Here is a 19,501-nt window from a genome sequence, read left to right as displayed (position 1 = left end):
AGCTGCTATTTTTACAGTGATGCTTAATTAAGTAAGATTGTTACTGAAAAAATAGCAAGATAAATTATTATAATTTCAGTAATTTATTTTAAATGCTAAAATCTGTGCTTTGAGAAAAAGTGAAGAATTTAGTTGTCATACAGTGGACATTTTGATATTTAAGGTTTTTGAAGTTTTTTCCTGTGTGCTTTATTTTTATGTAATAAGAACACAGAGTTTTCTTTTGTAAACCAAGATATTGTCCCAACTTTAAGTAATTATTTAGTCTTAGTAGATTAGAATGCAAAATCCCCTAAAATTAATAAGTTAAAAGTGTATGCTAATTTTATGTCAGTAGAAAGATGCCACCAGCAAAAATTTCTGTATAAGATGGGCAAAATGTTAAATTCTGTGTCAAGCTGCATGTAAGCCCTTAAGGGAATCATACACACTTTGGTGCAAATCTGTACTTGAGTATCCATGTATAATTTTTAAGTTTACAAAGAAATGTGAAAGAAGATTGAGATATTGCCTGTTGTACATACACATGAGCTGGTATTTCACAGTCACAATCTGGCATGCTTTTTATTAAAATCTGGAAATTCAAAATAATTTTTAATCAAACTGTCAAAAATAAATGTTGAATTCAATATTTAAAAGTGTTATAATTGTCAAACGCTTATTTTCCAATAGGTTTTAGATCGTTAATATTGATATACTCAAATGAATACTTTGAAGTGCTGATGTGATCTTTGTAGTCAGCAGAAGTATTTAAAGTTTTGCAGGGGAGCAAGCAACCTTGCACCCCCCATGTGGGGGGGGGGCTGCACCAACCACAGTTCCTGCAAATGATATATTCCAACTCCAAGATCACACTACAGTGAAGAAAAGTGTAAATTTTCCAAACTCCAATACAGTGCAATCTGTTATCAGAACATCAAATGGACATTAGCCATTTGCTACTGTGCATTCGGACATTTGCAGAATGACATTACCAAAACATGGAAAGATGTATTCATCCATTCTGGTTTCACATAAGTGTTAAAACAAGAAGAAAGTGGTGGAACCAACAAGCCCAAAAAATATAAATAGTATAAAATAAAAAGGCGTGGTGCCTAGAGAGTAACAAACACACTTTTATTACCAATAAAATAAATAATTTAGGTAAGTGCTTTCGAGGTAACCCTCTTCTTCAGACCTTAATAAAAACTTCTGCAAGCATTCAGTTTAAATACAAATAACAACCAATAAAAACACTTAATGAGAATTAATGTGGCAAACCTCTTTTTCTTAAGAGAGGTTTTAAAGAAACAGTGCTGTTCAGGCCAGGAGAAACATAAGCCTTAAAATCAACAATCCATCTCAACTCCATAAATTCAGTTTCATTACGTAGATCTCCTTCTCTTATGCTCTCATTATTTTTTTGTAAAACTAAGAATTTAAAGTTGTGCTGTATACTATAATCTGATACATGTTTAGCCAGTGCATTTGTTGATTTATTAATACGTATGTCATTCAGATGTTCCATGACCCTCTCCTTCAACATACGATTCATTTTGCCTATATAAAATGCACTGCATGAGTTACACTTAGCAAGATAAACTATGTTCTTAGTACAACAGTCTGCATAGCCTCCAGGCTATAACATCAACACAACAGAAAACCTACTTAATTGGACCTCAAACTCCCTTCCCCATGAAACTGTAGTACTAAATGACTTTAACATAGACTGGCTCAAATGCTCTAACCACAACCCCATTACCCACATCAACCTTCACAGATTCACCCAAATAATATCCAACCCCACCAGAATTGACAAAGCAACTAAACGTCAATCCATCTTAGACTGGATTCTGTTATCCCATCCCTCCCTTGTACAACAGTCAGAGTGTCTCCCGGACAGTCTAAGCGATCACCAGCCAACCTATCCTGTTAGGAATAGATCTAACCAACACATCTACCAGCCCATCCTTAGAATGATACGCAACAAAAAGTACTTCAAGGCCACAGACTTTAGTAGATCACTAAAATGCTGCAACTGGACCCCCCTTAAACAACTACCCCTCAGTGATGCTGTCCAATATTATAATAACACTTTTCTAAACATCTTAAACTACCATGGACCCTCTAGAACAGTAGGGATAAAAAACAACCATGCTTCATGGCTCACAAAGGAGACTAAAAACACAATGAAAGAAAGGGATAAAAGCTGGATACTGTTTCAAAGAGATAACTCCCCTAAACTAAGGCAAAATTACCTAGAACTTCGTAATAAAGCTAAAAGACAGATTAAAGCCAACAAAACTAACTACTATATAAACACTCAAGAAAGATGTGCACATAACCCACAAAAATTCTGGTCCAGTATAAATAAAATACTATACCCAGGAAGAGCCTACCCCCCTACCCCTGTGCTCACAAATAATGATACCAATATCCCCACACAATTCAACAACTTTTTCACTGAAACTATAGTAAAACTAGCAAATGCCCAACCAAACACAAACACTCCAACACAACTATTCACCCCACTCCACAATAATGAAACACAGATCACTGCTACCTTCTCCCTGCAGCCAGTCCCAACTAAGACAATCACAAAACTCCTTCAGCGACTTAAACCAACTACCCTGGCCGCTGACAAATTACCTGCAGATTTCCTTCAGATATCTTCAGAAGCCGTATCCTATCCTGTATATATCCTCATAAACAGATCTCTATCTGAACATAAAGTACCCACCTTATGGAAAACTTCACATATCATTCCACTTCATAAAGGCGGTTCTTCCCTAGAACTGACCAATGCTATCCTATCCCCTCTATCCAAAATACTGGAAAGAGTCATCCATTCCCAAATAATATATTACCTCCAAAAAAACAATCTACTATCCAAAACCCAACATGGCTTTAGTCCCTCCCACAGCACCACTACTGCTCTCCTTTCCTATACCAACACAGTTAACCAGTATAGGAACAAAGGCTTATTTGTATCTTCCATCTTCTTAGACCTATCAAAGGCCTTTGACATGGTGAACCATAATGTGCTTCTTCAAACCTTATCTAACCTTAACCTTTGCTCCGCCACAATAAGTTAGTTTCACAGTTACTTATCAGACCGACATCAAGCAGTACTATGGCAAGACAAACTGTCCACTCTACTGTCAGTTTCCATAGGAGTTCCTCAAGGATCTGTTCTAGGCCCTCTACTATTCTCTCTTTTCACTAATGGGATCTCTTCAGCCCTACCCACTGCCTCAGTAGTGCAATACACAGACGATACCACCATTATATGCGCCGCCCCAAATATAAAACAACTACAAACGCTTACCCAATCAAACTTCACTCTAGCTGAAACATGGTTTGCTAACATCAAACTTATTCTCAGTCCCAACAAAACTAAACTGATTCTGTTCAATCCTGGAAGATCCCATCCCTCAAAAGAAACATTAACTATAAACTCCAAAAGTAATATTCAAATCACACCAACTCCTCACACAAAACTACTAGATGTAGAAATCGATCACCAACTAAAATTTGATACCCATATAGCAGACCATCAAAAAAGTGAACAAGAAACTTGGCCTACTCTATAGAAACAAACAATTCATGACCACACATACTAAAACTACTACTGCTAAAACCCACCTGCTATCCATCCTACTATATACCTCCCCATATTAACCAACCTGAGTCAAAAAGACCTAAACAAAATGGAATCTTGTTACAACAAGATTGCCAAATTTGCCATGAATCCACACATAGGTCCCATCATTGTACATCCCTAAAGCAGCTTGATTGGCTAGAGCTATCCCATGTATTACTACTGAATCAAATCTCAACAGCACATAAACTCTACCATCTACCGGATAAAATCCCAGCCCTTCAGAGGATTATAGAGCCTTACAAAACCTCTAGAGAACTAAGATCTAGCAACCAAAATCTAATAAAAGTAATCAGACACAAAAATGAAGCAGGTAAATCCCTATTTGCCTGCATAATAGCCCAGGCCTGGAATACACTTCCAAACCACATAACCTCCACGACCTCTCTAAAACAATTTAAGCACCTTCTAAAAAACACTACTCTAATAATTGGCTATGCTCATACTACTCCCCAGGTTAATCCAGACCATGGCAAATCATTAAGATCCCCACCAATATATATTTAATCCTACAAAGCACTGTAAAGTTCCTTGTAGAATCAACCTCTACTGCCCATATGAATGAAGAATTCCTCCTTACAAAACTGAACCGTAATAAACAGTAACCTCCTAATCTAAGACTATCTATCTCTCAGATTGTATCCTAACAATTAAACAACCAACTCGAGACCTTTTTCCTTAGCAAACACCTGCTCTGTTGATGCTCTCCCTACTAGGGAGTAAAAAAAAAATAAATAAAAAATAAAAAAATTTTACTACTTTTTGTATGACTGCCTACTTATGACTTTTTTTGTGTAGACTTAGAATCTAGCAATCATTTTTATGTAACCCATGTATTATGCGATATTGAACTGTGCATGACTATTTGCTACATAGAATCACACTGAGAACTTGTAACTTTGACATTAACCTCTATTGATGCTTATTACATCTGTACCAAATGATTTAGCCAACTTGTAAATTAACTAACTTGGAGTTTTTCTCCCCGGGCCTCCGATGAAAATGGACCTGCATCCAGTCGGACTCTCCCGGTTAAAAAATGTAAAATAAAATAAAATAAAATAAATAAAAAGAAAGAAAATTCTACTGGTTTTAAGTGTACTGAATGCACATTGACCATATATTGCAACAAATCTTGCAAGCCCTGCATGCATATGTTCCTTTGCGCTGTGAAATAAACCTTACATTTGTTCTATTGTTCTTATAACATAGCCATTGCTTTAAATTCTTACTGTTTTTAAAACTAAAGCTGGGAGTGGACCCTAGAACCCTACTAATTTGAGGGTCTGTGAGTAAAATAGGCCAGTTCTTTTTAACTATCTCACAGGTCCTATTAACATCATTGGAAAAAGTTAAACACATCCTATTCTCCATCTCAGCACTTTTTTTCCCTTCATCATGTACATTTGCAGGGAGTTCTTCAGAGAAATATGGTCTAGTTATATTACTTTCAGAGAGCTCACTTCTTCCATAGCCTTATCAATCTCATAGGCTTTGTAGCCCCTACTCATAAGATCTACATGCAAACTATCTAACACCTCTTCAAGATCTCCCCCATCAGTATGTAATCTCTTACAATGTAATACTTGATTCTTAACTATATTCCTAGTTATGTGTCTGGGGTGCATGCTGGAGCTTTGAAGAATATTGTTTTTCCTACAGCTTTTTCTGTGTAACATAGCTGAAATGTTACCAAACATGTTTTTGTTCACATTAATGTCTAAGAAATCAATCTTAGTCTGAGAGTACTGTAGAGAAAAAGAGAGATAAGAGGTGGTATTCCCTAGGAAATTCACAAAGCTCTCTAGCTGTACCTCATTACCATGCCATATAAAAAAGATATCAAGCAAAACATTTATAAAAAGTGACATGTTGCTTAAACATGTCACAGCAAAAAAACATCTCTTTCTCCCATTGGGCCATCACAATGTTAGCATATGTATTCGCACATGCTGTACCCATAGTGACCCCTACTTTCTGGAGGAAAAACTCATTTTCAAAAAGAAATATATTATTTTCCAAAATCAAATCCAGTAGGGCACAGATCATACTTGGTGTTAGAAAAGTTACTTTCCTTGGTTAAAAAGTGTCTTACATTTTCAATGCCCTCATCATTGGGGATCACTGTGAATAAAGAATTCACATCTAGCATTACAAACAATACATTGCTAATATCAGTATTATTCTTAAGACTGGCCCAAATGTACAATTGCTCCAGGAACTGTTTGCTATCTCTCAGTACAGTTTCTACAGTGTTTAATACATGTCTAAGCTGTTTCTCCACATATATAGACATAGGCTCAGTGAGCCATCCTCTGCCCGATACAATGGGTCAGACGGGAGGATTCAAGGGATCTTTGTGAACCTTGGGTAGGCCATGTATGACTGGTATAGTGGGATGCTCTACAGAAAAATACATATATAGTGAATAGTCAATTTGATCAGTCATCAATAAATTATACGTGTAGAAGTTCAATCTATCTGCGATACCATTCACCTGAAATTTCTGCAGTATAGCATACACTTTGATATTATACATCTTAACACATTTTCTCAAAAAGTCCAAGAACTGTTTTTACAATCTTATTATGAAGGAGAGTGAGGCATTGGGACACTGACTAGGGCTGAACATTTAGTCATCAGGCCTGCTGACAAGGGTGGTGGGATAGTCGTCTTCGACACCATAGATTATTTTGAGAAAATGCGTAAGATGTATGATGACAAAGTGTATGCTGTACTACAGAAAGTTCAGGTGAATGTTACCATAGATAGATTGAACTTCTACACGTAGGATTTATTGATGACTGATCAAATTGACTATTCACTATATATGTATTTTTCTGTAGAGCATCCCACTATTCCAGTCATATATGGCCTAGCTAAGGTTCACACAGACAAACACAGACCTCTTGAAGATGGTCTGTGACAAGTGGGTTAAGGCCGTGAAAAACAATAGCAATAAATGAACATTTTTAACAGGAGACTGCCAATTAAGTCCTGAGTACAACAAGGAGTACATGACTGACATGAACATTATATATTTTAAATATATTGTATATTTTAGTGGTTAGAAACATTACTGTTTTGCAGCATGGTTTAATATGCCCAAATCAAGTCTATATCAGTTCAACGAAACAGTTCATCATCGAATACAACAACATCAAACTTTTAACCATGAAATCTAAAAACATCGAAAGCTCAGAACAGCTAATTTTTCCCCTGGGAAAAAATTCACTGGTCGGAGAAACACACACACAACACAAGCACACCAAAAAACAGCAAGCCACACACATACACTTAAAATCCTACATCTAACCCTACACTAAACTGTACATACAGTACTATCTATACACTATCCTTAACCCAAACCCTAACCCTAAGGTCTGTCACAATCGCACACTAACCTCACCCGCGCCCTAACCCTAACTCACATACCCCGCCCTAACCCTAAAGTCTGTCACTATCGTACACTCACCTCAGCCGTGCCCTAACCCTAACTCACATACCCCGCCCTAACCTTAAAGTCTATCACTATCACACACTCACCTTACCAGCACCCTAACCCTAACTCACATACCCCGCCCTAACCCTAACATCCACACAATTGCACACTTACCTGAACCCAACCCGTAACTTTCCACCACAGTGCTGAAAATAGCGAAGCTGCAGAAATGGACAACTGAATTTTTTCCCTAGGAAAAAAATTGGTTATCTGCAGCTTCGCTATTTTCAGCGTTCACTGTTTTCGGTTTGATATTAGACCATTCAAAGTATTAACACTTCGATGATCTAATATAGACCCCTCAAATCATGTAATATTCCTCCTTTCAAAATGTAAATATTGCTAGTAATACTACAAGTTTTATGATTACAGAAGTGTCTTATTAATGCTGAAGGTTGGCTTGCACTTGAGTTGGACTGCAGTAACATTTATTAAATATGCGTGATCCTTCAGTGTCATAATACAGTTTATCAGAAAATGTCAGAGTGAAAAATCATGCAACATCATGCAGCATATCAAATCTGTAAATCAGAAAGCTTACCTTCTTGTTCAGATTTATGACAGATCATTGTCAGAATTAAAATTTTCTCTTCCTCTTTTCCTTTCTTGTTTTATGACTAGTTTTAGTTCACCTTCTATACAAAATGTAAATAAAAGCGGAACTTCCCTGTATATGCTAGAGACAATATAAATAGCCTTACCTGTAATATTTGTTGTACAGGCTTTTACAAATCTGTTATTCTGACTTGCACATTCCCGTGTTTAATTATGGAGGACAGCATTATCACCCAGCCCTCTTTTATGCAATGTTGTCCTAATATGAGCAGTTGTGTCCTGTGAAGAGAAATGAGAAATTGCTAATGTCCAGATATTTTAGAGAAAGAAGTATACTTATGTATCATTTAAATATAGCAGAATTGTATAACATTACATCTGATGAATAGCAGTATGATATGAAACAACAGAAATAACTGAAAAATTTGTAGTTAGTATTTATTTTGATAAGAAACTGAAAAATAGATATCTCCTGTGGATGAAGATGTGATTGGCACTGGAAAATTTATTTCAGTAAGACATTTTCCATGTGAAATGTCTGAGAACATGCTAAGCTTATTTGATGACTACTCTTCTACATAACATGCTCCTTGCTTTCCACCTCATAGATGAATGCCATGTACGAACCAGACTATCAGCATACGTGTCATTTTTCTTTCATTATTCATATTTGTCTGTTACTTGCCTGTCATGTACATGTCGTCCTGAGATTACCATTCAAATTGGTCTAAAATGTGTAACTCCCACCTTTCACTTGTTTTGAATTTAAATGGACTTTGTTTTGTACTGCAGCTATATAACTGCTGTCAGGAAATTTCATTTTTTTCATACCTTGCATCTAAAATATTTTATATTAATCAGTAATTTTTATATTTTAACATTGTTATTAAATCACAATAACAACAATGACATAGCTACACATACATACTATCTATAGTGATATTTCTCATTGTTTTTATGCAACATACATGTTAACAATTATCATACACATCAACAGCATGCAAATTGTTTGATTCCTACCATTGTTTAAATCGTACTCCTCTTCTTGAACGTTATTCTGCATGCATAGTTCACACAGATTCCATTCATTTCTAGGTAATTTGCTCCTTCCTTTCCTAAAGATTCTTTCACCTCCTTTATAATATTAAATATTTCAGTTACAGTTGAGTTAGACTCTGATTTCAATTTTCTAGTAATTGAACAAAGACACGTAACTATTTACATTTTTAAGAAAATGTTTACCTCTCCAGATAGAAACAGTTGCTACAAACCAATGGTTGTGCTCACATGTATTACTTAATCTAAAATTAGGGTTACCCATGCTTAAGCATGTATTATAGCCCATTTTCTCACTTACACTGATTGTTGTCTGTTTTTTATTATCTGTATTCTTTTCCCAGATGTGAAAAACAGTTTGCATGCTTTTAGTCAACATTAACATTTATCCCTTAGGAAACGTGCATTGACTACACAAAATAAATAAACTAAACTGTGCACTGTTATATTAAGTGCATTCATGTATTAAGCCTGGTTGTGAGGCAACTGCTTTTATAACTTATTCAGTAGAATCACAGGATCATAGTAAATTAATAAGCTAACAACCCCAAAGGGCTTTTTTAAGTCTAGCTGTGTTTCCCAGAAATATTACAAAGGTATTAGTAGCTTAGTTTTTGTGGGTTTGCATAAATTTGGCTCTTGAGATGTCTTATATTTACAAGCTTTCTTTCTCTAATACTGACATAGGTGTTGGACCTGGCATAATTTTATAATTCCTCAATCACTGTTCCAAGTTTCATTTGAATAAGTGCAGGAAAATGTTTGCTTTATGTGGATGGAGAATCTGTCCTGGAGAAGGGGTAGCCTGTGAGACACATACATGTCACTCCAGCATGCCCTACTTATGTTGCAGGTGAGGTTTTGGTCCATGGAACAGGTGTTTCTGGTGCTATTTGTTTTGTAAATGTGCAGCAGATCCATTAAGGCTGGATTAGAGGTTGTTTTGTAGGCCAGGCATAGGTAATTTCTATGCAACTTGTAAGAAAGTGAATTCACGTAAGACTTGTTTCTTCAACCTTTTATTCTTTTTGTGAAAAACCTCTGTGAACTCTGTAGTTGTTGCATATGCCTTGTCAGGTACATGCCAAATGAGGGCATACTAAATGACTGGTCATATGAGGGCAAGACTACAACTGAGGAATGACCTCAATGCCATACCCTTGTTTATAAGTTGTGCAATATAAAATACTTTTCTTACTACAGTAGACACGTGATGGTCAAAGACCAGGACACTATCTACATGTGCTCCCAAATCCCTGACTACTCACTCTACTCTTAGGGGTGTATTATGAATGTAGTTATTTGTAGAGGTGGCTGTCTTACCATACTATTATGCAATTATTGGCATTACGTTTAAGACAGTGACTGTGGCACCTGTTATAAGTCTATGACATGTCTTCTTGTAGAGTATTTGTGATTGAGGTGTTCAATAACTAAACCTAGTTTGCAATCATCTGCAAATTTGGTCAGCAAAGTGCTTTGATGTCAGCCTTGACTTCAGAGATATAGAAACCAAACAGGAGCACTCCCAGCAATGAACCCTGTTTATTTTTTTCCTAAAAATCAGTTGCAGGTCACTATTTTATTACACAAGTTCTGAACACAAACTTGCCCAGGAGTATTTATGTCTGTGAAAGCTCATTAGAAATAAACACCTTCACATGCGCAGTTTTTAAACCACCTGGATTCTATAAATTTCAATCTCATTGTGAGCAGGTTTGCAAAAAAAAAAAAAAAAAAAACAGAGAACATTTCAAAGTAAACTGTAAAAGACAATCTATAAAGATAGTACAGTTGTGTGGCACCTTTGTACTTCTGTAGTGGTGCTAGAGATAGAGCTGATGGATATCCTGCAAAGAAAGGAATTTGGTCCATGTGTAAAATTGGTGAGGCATTGCTCAAAATCATAGACCATTAGTAGTTTTCTAAGCTAAATACAAAACTCTTTATACTCTTAAAATCCAATGGCCTTCAACAAGAACAATGACTGCCATAGCTGCACTTATAGCAATATTTTTATCAGTGAACAAACATTAAAATAATTAGAGTAATTAAACTGAAAAGGCAATACAAGATAATCCAATTAAAAAACACATGGACTTATTTTCATATTTTAGTGTAACTGCTCAAAAGTACTGGATTATTTTTTGCAGACATACTCATCAGAATTATTCCAAAGTCCTACTTCCACAAGGTTTGGTAGGTAAGATGGCACTAAAACAGCCCCATTATGTAGTATTCATGTCATCTGCTACATTCCCATGATGCAAGTCACTTCACACATTTTCAAATTGTCTTTATTTTTCACTGAAATGCTTTCCACTATATTTTTAAATATTACCCAGTACCGCTTACATTTCTCTCAGTAAAGAGTGCTCATAGTCATCAAGATTAATTACTTGCACTAGTAAACAACTTGTCCACAAATAAAAACAGTCATCAATGAGATCAAAATTAGGTAGCACCTTTGCAGATGCATGAAGCAATCTTGCAAATTTCACTCAGAAAAACACTGTTCAAACTTTCCATGGCCAATAGCCTGCACCTGCAAAATTGTTTTCTTCCACTAAGAGCATTTATTAATGGAAAAATAAATTAGCCATTTCCATACATATTATCATTTTGTTATATTCTTAAAACATATTTGTTGTAAAAAAAACTTGTATACATCTTCAATGAAGGGTGTTAATCTAAACATCCACCCTGTAGGAGAAATGTTTTTTTAAATTCTACATATAATATGATCAATACACTTTTACACCTAACCCCACCAACCCAGCAGGCAAAGATCACAGCATTATAACTGTTACTTGCTTCTCTCCAGTCTTTATCTTCTTACAATTTAAAGCTGATATATTTTACAACTATTAACCAAAGAAAAATCAGCCAAGCTCATATAAATAATTACTAAAACCACAAAACTGCTATACATAAAGTAGAAAGAACTGCTGAAATATAGTGGAATTTATAATTAAAAAACAATGCAGCCCAAAAATAGCCAAAAAACAGGCTTAAACACAATACCAGGGTGAGTTCTTTTGTCTTTCATAGATTTCATGAGATCCCAGCAAAAATGCAAACATCCAGATTTAAACATTTGTAGCCTGTCACATAACTCGGTCCTTAAAGTGACATTCAGTCATTCACCACGTGAAAACTGCATTAAGATAAACATTTTTTTCCTGCCAGCCATGAATCTTGTATAACATTGCATTCTGAATGCAGTGAAGGCTCCGTATTTTACTTTGTACTTGCCAGTTCACTTATCCTTTCTTGTTTTGTTAACCATACATCATTAATGACTAATGACAACTGGCACAGCTCAGCTTCATTGTAAGCCAACACTTAGGATTGACAAATACTTACTTCTCATGTCACAGCTAAAAATGCTGCATTCTGGATTCATTTTCTACCTACTCAACACAGGAATGAAATGTGTGTCCTTATTACCTTCCTTAGGGTTCTTACATTTTCTTAACAACATGTGAGTTTCACTAGGGTCTTTACTTTCATTGTTTGTTCCAAATACAAGCCAGTATATAAATTGGTGAACATCCAAAATGCTGGCAGATGTGTATTCATTGTGTGCATGTGTGTATGCGTGTGCATCCTGCAACGGAGTGGCAGGACAAGACTGACTGCATAACTTAGACCATTACTTGACTGGATAGGATCTAGCTTCACTGTAATTCTGAGTATGATAAAGTAAGGTATGTCCTGCTTAGAGATGCATCAGCCCACTTTTCTACTGCTGTTGCATCCATGGTCCCGATGACTAGCCATTTTTCACATAAGCTGTTCTTCATCCCAAATACCCAGGAATACAGCCTATTACATATAAATCTCTGCTGTTCACACAGGCATGCCTTGCTGTTTCATGGATTCAGACTTTATGCATTCTTTGCTCTGAACAGGATGTTCACATTAATTCTATTATTATACCATTGTATGTCAAATACAAGACCATGAGAATGGGAAAAATGAACAATTTACTAATGCCTCCCATCTAAGATTCAGCAATCGTTCTACTGTATGAAAGGGCAGGGACATATGCTGATGACATATACTGGCAGTGGTATGTGATTTTTAAAGACACTATGATGGTGAAGTATTTATCCAATGGAGCTGTATGCTGAAATAAAGCCATGATAATCATAGTATCACAAAGAGCAATGTGCCCACTTGCAATAGTCACAGGTATCAATACACACCCATCTCAGGAGAAATATCAGTGATCTTTGTCCTCCCAGACTACATGTCATGTGATTATTAATGCTTTCCTCACTGCCTACCCAGCCTATCAGCATTGTTTACTTAGCTGGTGTGACAGTATTGACAGATAGGCAGGTATACATATCCTCCTCCAGGCACACAAACACACACAGACACACACACACACACACACACACACACACACACACACACACACACACACACACACACACACACACACACACACACACAATCACACATGCATGCTTGCACATGAATATACGCACAGCAACAGCAAGTTTGAGCATTAAGTGCATGCCCTATAACCTACCTGGATAGTGATGGTCAGACTATTCCTTCACCTGATCTCCCAGACTTTGAGGTCCTTAATGTTCCAGAAACAACTGTGGCAGTGTTGTGCTGCTGAAGTATTGAAGCATTTCCCTTTGCTGGATGATGCCTTCTCACATAGAGTTAGTCACTATCTTCTACAGAGTACCCCTTGCTCTTTGTGGTTGCTATGGATTGTGACTGTGTAGTTTAAATTCCTACCAATGGATAGGGAAACATCTGGACAGTGTTCAATCTCACCCTGCATGTAGAAAATGAGTAGGAAGCTTCACAACAGAGCACGACTTGTCCTGTCCCTCCAAATTAATAGGATACCTTTCATTTTAGATGAGGTCTGTTAGTAGCTCAGACATCAACCGTCTAGTTGAAAGCTCCATTTTGCTTTTCTTAGATTTGCTTCATCAGTAAATATTTTAAAGTAGCAAGGACTGCTTAAAAACAACAAATAAGCAGATGTACTAATGTATCACACCGGTTAAACTTGTCTTTTAGATATTTATTGTAATTTTATAAAAATGTTGGCTGAAACTCTAATGCAAATTAAATGTGCTGCTGCTAAGAGAAATTATATTATTACCAGGAGCATATGAAAATGAAAACAGAATTAAAAGCTTTAAGAGTATCTGTTCGCAGTAATACAAATGTCATATTTTCCTGTATCAGTCATTTAGCATTATTTTACAGTTACAGGAACTGAGTCTCTGACATATTTTAGCAGAAGTGGTATCAAATAAAACTGAAAGATTGACATGTTTTCCTTTTATAAATAAGTCAATTTAGACTTTTTAAATTTAGTTTCATTCATATCTTTTGTTAAAGAGCAAAGGCTAAGATTAGTCTTCTGCTAATAGCTACATTTCCCATCTCCCAGGCATATTACTGATTTCAGTAACAAAAATACCGCATTGTAGTGATAACAGAACCTGACTGCAATATGAAATATTTCTGAAATGGTAAATGATGCATGGAAAAAATGTGTGACCTCAAAAATGCTTTATTAGGACATCTATACTAAAATCTCACTAACCAGTGCTAATCAGGACTGGAATAAACACAAATAAGGAAGCTGATCAACTCATTAAAGAAGTGGCTGTAAGTGTTGCCTCTCAGTTTTATAGTTTCCTTCAAAAAAATATTATTTGCATCACAAAAGAATTTTGTGGTGGACCTAAAAAAACATTTATTGTAGTTAACCATCATAATTCTGATACTAATTCCTTCATTATCACAGTGTTACATAATACAGATGATTTCTCCAGTGTACCATTCAATTTCTGATAAATTAAATAAGTAATCCAGTTTACACCTCAGGAATGTGAAAGGCAACAACCGTTTTACAGTGTTTAATCTAAAACATATGCCCACCATATCTTACCATTCACATAAATTATTTACTAAGTAAATAGGATGCAGAACAACATTGTCTAGGATAAAGCATACAAGTAACACATTACCCACGCTCGTGTTAGTGTGAAAAGCACAAGTAGCAATTAGAAGTTTAAATTGTTCCTACATCCTATTCAGAAGCAGTGAATCTTGTCAAAAACAACTTCTGAAAAAATTAGGGTCATTTGAAATGCATGCTGTAGCAAATACACCTATATAATTTGTTAACTTAAGATATAGTTGCTATACTTTAGAGCAGCCCTGCACTTGCAGTGTTTGCCATGCAGCACACAAATATTTTTGGTATACCAAGAAATGGATTAACTTTCACACTACCAAAAATGTATGCCTGCTTTTGGGTGGCTCCTGAATGCATACCAAATGCCAGTATCTTATCAGAAATTTAATGTGATGCAAGCCTACTTCTTAAAGTGTTACTGTATGTCTTATATCATTTGTTCTCATTTCATGAATATAAACAGCAAATTCTTACTTAAAGCAAAATGACTCCTCCTCAAAGCAGTCCAACCATTAATGAGCATTCAGCTATGATTTTAAAAAGTGACCCCTAGAAGAAAACAACTATTATGAAAAAGTCATTTTAAATTCAAAAATAGAAAATGTGAATAATATTTAAATTCAAATATAGAAAATGCGAATAATAAACCACTTAGAAAATAAAATAGCAGTGACGCAGTTAATGTGTCCCAGAACTATAATATTATTATAGTGTTTATAAACTGTGACGAGGTCCGGTTTTAATTACATGAGTGTTTGAATATTTGCAGGAAAGAAAGTAAAAGTCATTCTCTTCTAATCGCTGTATAACTTTGCAGTATCAAGCATACACATTTTGAATCCTATGCCTTATCCAATCATCATTCCCTCTCCCCACTTGCATCACTCATTTAGTCTCAACATTATAAACATAATTACTAACCTAATGCAATACACTGACCTAGCTGCTGTCCTAAACATTCAAATCAAATTGCTCAAAAATTATATTCAAGGAAATAGTATCCATATTATTAATAAATTCAAACCAACCAGCTTTACTTTTTCACAGATTCTCCCCCTACAGTGCATCCACCCTTAGTGATCATTGCACCATTACTAAACTTTCCTCCAAAGACACAAACGTTCCTCATGTATCCACATTTTTAGACTACAGATTAGTAATCCTTACTTTATGATTAAGAATGCACTGACTGGGCCTGTGTAGCAGATCAGACAGACTGCAGTACAGCATCACATTTTCTACTAGGTGTTCTTTTCAGGATAAGTACTCCTCTGTAATACTAAGAACAACCATACTTGTTGCATGAATACAGAAGTTAGGAAAAGCATTCTCGCTAAAAAGCACCTGCGAAGTCCTTTAAAATGCTTAACTTCATATCTTGTTGATGAATTTTACTTACTGAGAAATTAGCGCAAATCAAGACATACAAACTAAAGCCTCATGATTTATGAGACAGAAGTCAGTAATTTGTTAGCTAAATCCATGCTTTCCTTCTAAAAATCAGACATAAATTCCCATTGCTCTCCAAAAACAAGGTATTTGCTCACTCATGGAACCCATATTGACAGTAGCTATTACGTGTAAGGCATGTAAGGCTATGCTGGCAATGCATTTCAAAATTGCACATCTGTGCCCATGAAGCTAGAAGCACTGCTGAAAAAAGAAATACTTCTCACAGTCGTTAATATGGTTTGAGGGTTTACTGTACCACCTCCTTGATCAGAACACAACTGCGATGCATTTGTTCAAGCTACAGTCTTGCCCATTACATATAAAGCTGGCATTGCCTCCTGTCACCTTTACTACAAAGTTTTTATCCATTATTGTAAGAAAGTCAGTTTTCATTGTGCAGCTCATCAGTAGGTAAGTCTTCCAGGTCCATGGATGTGATCATAATACCGTATTTGTCACTGATTAGACTGATCATTGAGTTTAATGAACCTTTTGTCATGTATTGTCCAAACACTGGACACAACATGAAAACCCACAGTGTTTAATTGCCAAGAAAATCAAGGGTCTACTCTAAATCATAAGTACTGATCATCTCCAAATGTTGTTGCCCTATTCTCAGTATTATACAGGTTGCTGAGCGGTCACCTCTGCCTTGAATATAGAGTCTCAACAGATCCTATCCTCGCAGACCTACTGCATATCTACAAGTACAACGGCTGCATAAACACCTACTCAAGAGATTATTTTATATGGAAAAGAATACAATCCCAAAGAAATTAAATTCTCCATGATTCATAGCTATCTTTTCCAACATGCATTATTTATATTGCAGAACAGATTACAATTTCTTGAGTAGGTGTTTTTGCAACTGTTTACTTGTAGATGTGCAGTAGGTCTGCGAGGTAAAACAAATAACTTCTCTTACTCTATTTAAATGTAATCCGGATGAATGGAAGAGAAGCTTCCTTGTCCCTTATGGAAATGGGTAACATTTATTTTACATTTGTTTACTGGGATGGTCCAGCTGGGGCACTGCCCCTTTTCAGTGGAGGCCTGGTGAGAAAAACTCCAGTCTAAGCATACATACAAATTATCATAACAAGTAATAGAAATTATAAACAAAATTGACAAAAAAAAAAGTGTTAATACATTTACATGATAAAAATGTAAAAACAAAAATATATACATAGTATCAAAATGAACAAGAATTTAAACATTTGAATTTAGACAAATATATGGTTGAATTTATATATATATATATATATATATATATATATATATATATATATATATATGTATATATATGGAGGAACATAACATTAGTTAGGAAATTAAGCAGGGAGAATCACTTAGGCAAGGTTGTGCCTAGTTAGTAATACTTCTGTGGTGAGATGGAAATGTTTACCAATTATTCATATTTAAATTTCATGGGCTAACAAAAAAAACATAATGGGAATGCATGACTCGGTTTCTAATGATCCTTCAGGCGAATAGTCTAGTAAGAAACTATGAAATTACAAATTATTGTCCATCCATAGGCTCTGTTTGAAATAACAACATTTCTCCTCCAATATATTCACCCCACTAAGAGCTATTTGCAGAGGAGAATGCTTCCCCATAGCCTGATTTCCATCGAAAGACAGATGCTGCATTAGTGTTTCTTGCTCAGACTGTGTATTATCCTTTACTAATGAGCTGAGAGTGTACTAATTCACTGCTTTGTAACAATTACATAGTCTCTTTGTATCTATTGCACCTTCTCTTATATGCACTCTTCTTCTAGTCACTGTTACGTTTTTTTCTTTTTCTTTTATCAATTACTATGTAGTATGGTTAGGGATGAAAAAGGGTAATTTCTCCAGTGTACCTAAATAAAAATAAAACAAAATGAATTTTCATTTCTTTTCTCATTGTGAGGCACACATCATTATCTATAATATTTATCAAGTGATATGCAAATATGTTTATTAGCATTTCTGACTTGACAGCGCAGGTTGCCAGATCATTCACTAATACACACTGCTACTCTTGAAATGTGTTACACTTGCACAAGTGTACTAACCAATAAAACCACCGTGCAACTTAGAGTAAGACAATGAACTGAAAAGGGAGCACATACATGCAGTATGCTCTTTATGAATATTGAAATTCCATAATGACCTACTTTCGCCTGTCAAGGGCTTGTGCATTTCCCTGTTATTGAGACACTTGTCTTATCATAAGGATTCTCCCCACCAGTAGACATGCCACCATAGCAGCCTCACTACTGACATACGGGAATTAAAATGGTTGACTTATTATAGGAAGTCTAAGTTTGTTTGTTATTTGGCATTATGTGTTTGTAACTAGTGCTACTATTTAAGTGCCACTGTTAACAAATTAATCCTTTTGCAATTCAGTACTATCTGATTACCACATATGAGAGAGATAAGCATTGTGTTTGTAATCTATATGTTTCACATAACTTTATAGCCCTTGTTTCAACACTACACAGATTGCAAAGTCACTCTTTTATATATACATTTCAACATATGGAGATATTTCAGGCGTTTGGAATAAATTTATGCATGCAGAGGTACATAAAATCAAGTTTTGTTATTTATAGTGTAATTGAACACCTCTAATTAGATGAAGATGGTTTGGCATACATTAAAACAGATATAATTGCATGAACCTTCAGTGTTATTTAATCAAGGTATCATTATTAAATTTATTTATTTTACCCTTTTCTATTCTGTGACATTAACCTTTTGAAGCAAACACTGAGTCAGATTTAAAGAAATACTTCTTCTATTACAATGATGGTAATATTAAAAAAAAAAACACCACACAAATATGTGAATTACAGGTAAGCAGAGAGAGGGCCAAGAGTAGAAGAGTAGAGGAATGCACGTGCTGTGAACAGAATGTCACCTTAATCCTGTAGTCTGAAGGTCCACCAGGCTGACATCCAAATCTCAGCTATTTATACATTTGCAGTGTGGCATATGCTTCCTCTGCCATGAAAGAAGTCTACAGCTATTTCAGAACACAGCAGTTATACCAAAATATAGAAAAAGATTACAAGTACAATTTATATGACTTCACTGATAGACACATGGCAGGGGATGCAATTGGGAAGAATTACCTGACAACAGGCATCCAAATCTCATATGTCTTCTGCAAGAATAAGAGTTCTTGCCACAGTTAACTCTTCCATGAACAGAATGCTGAACATCTATCTTTTCAGTCCTAAAAAAGAATCAGGCATTCATATTCAATCATTCACCCTAGTAACTGAAAAAAGCAGTTTCTCATCAGACAATACAGGTACTTAAAAATTCCCTTT

The 19,501-nt window shown here is 35.5% G+C and overlaps 1 protein-coding gene across 2 annotated transcripts in view; it reads right to left on the bottom strand.

The window, feature by feature from the left end:
- LOC122813577 (BMP/retinoic acid-inducible neural-specific protein 3-like) overlaps window positions 1-19,501 on the bottom strand; it is a 1,515,308-nt gene that overhangs the window by 1,186,173 nt on the left and 309,634 nt on the right. For both annotated transcript variants that reach the window (XM_044085972.1, XM_044085973.1), the window contains exon 2: window positions 7,844-7,976. The gene's annotated coding sequence lies outside the window, so the exon portion shown is untranslated. The remainder of the gene's footprint in view (window positions 1-7,843; window positions 7,977-19,501) is intronic.

Source organism: Protopterus annectens, chromosome 10.part0 (assembly GCF_019279795.1).
Source record: "Protopterus annectens isolate FY-2018-M chromosome 10.part0, PAN1.0, whole genome shotgun sequence".
NCBI classification, from domain to species: domain Eukaryota; kingdom Metazoa; phylum Chordata; order Ceratodontiformes; family Protopteridae; genus Protopterus; species Protopterus annectens.
This window is presented reverse-complemented; position numbering and strand designations above follow the sequence as displayed.